Source organism: Corapipo altera, unplaced genomic scaffold, assembly GCF_003945725.1.
Source record: "Corapipo altera isolate COAL_440 unplaced genomic scaffold, ASM394572v1 59045, whole genome shotgun sequence".
NCBI classification, from domain to species: domain Eukaryota; kingdom Metazoa; phylum Chordata; class Aves; order Passeriformes; family Pipridae; genus Corapipo; species Corapipo altera.
Window position 1 is genome coordinate 1 of NW_020890026.1, and position 944 is coordinate 944.

At 60.0% G+C, this 944-nt stretch overlaps 1 protein-coding gene across 1 annotated transcript in view; it reads right to left on the reverse strand.

The window, feature by feature from the left end:
- Nucleotides 1-367: 367 nt before the first annotated feature.
- The window catches only part of LOC113942335 (poly(U)-binding-splicing factor PUF60-like), a 1,059-nt gene continuing 482 nt past the window's right edge, over nucleotides 368-944 (reverse strand). The window contains exon 2 of the mRNA XM_027633475.1: nucleotides 368-872. The gene's annotated coding sequence lies outside the window, so the exon portion shown is untranslated. The remainder of the gene's footprint in view (nucleotides 873-944) is intronic.

A 944-nucleotide genomic window follows, 5' to 3' on the forward strand; every position in this document is an offset into this window, starting at 1 on the left:
CCTGGGAGCTGATCCCTGGGAGCTGATCCCTGGGAGCTGATCCCTGGGAGCTGATCCCTGGAGTTGATCCCTGGGAGCTGATCCCTGGGAGCTGATCCCTGGAGCTGATCCCTGGGAGCTGAGCGGGGCCAATTCCCTGGAGCGGAGCCGGGTCAGTTCCTTGGAGCGGAGCTTGGCCAAGCTGGGAAGCAGAGTTGGGCTGAGCCCTGGGGTCGGAGTTGGGCTGGGACCCCAGATCCAAGCTCAGTCGAGGCCTGGGATTGGTCAGGCTGGTCCCTGGGATCAGAGTTGGGTCAGTCCCTGGGATCAGAGTTGGGTCAGTCCCTTGGATCTGAGCTCGGTCGATTCCTGGGATCTGAGCTTGGTTGACTCCTGGGATCAGAGCTGGGCCATTTCCTGGGATCGGAGTTGGGCCAGTCCCTGGGATCTGAGCTTGGTCAATTCCTGGGATCAGAGTTGGGCCATTTCCTGGGATCAGAGTTGGGCCAGTCCCTGGGATCTGAGCTTGGTCAATTCCTGGGATCAGAGCTGGGCCATTTCCTGGGATCAGAGTTGGGCCAGTCCCTTGGATCTGAGCTTGGCTGATTCCTGGGATCAGAGCTGGGCCAGTCCCTTGGATCTGAGTTTGGCTGATTCCTGGGATCAGAGCTGGGCCAGTCCCTTGGATCTGAGCAGGGCCAACTCCTGGGATCAGAGTTGGGTCAGTCCCTTGGATCTGAGCAGGGCCAACTCCTGGGATCAGAGCTGGGCCAGTCCCTTGGATCTGAGCTTGGTCGACTCCTGGGATCAGAGCTGGGCCAGTCCCCAGATCCAAGCTTGGTTGATTCTTGGGATCAGAGTTAGGCTGATCCCCCAGATCCAAGCTCTGCTAACTCCCAGGATCAGAGCCGGGCCCACCATCAGATCCAAGCTCTGCTAACTCCCAGGATCAGAGCCGGGCCCAC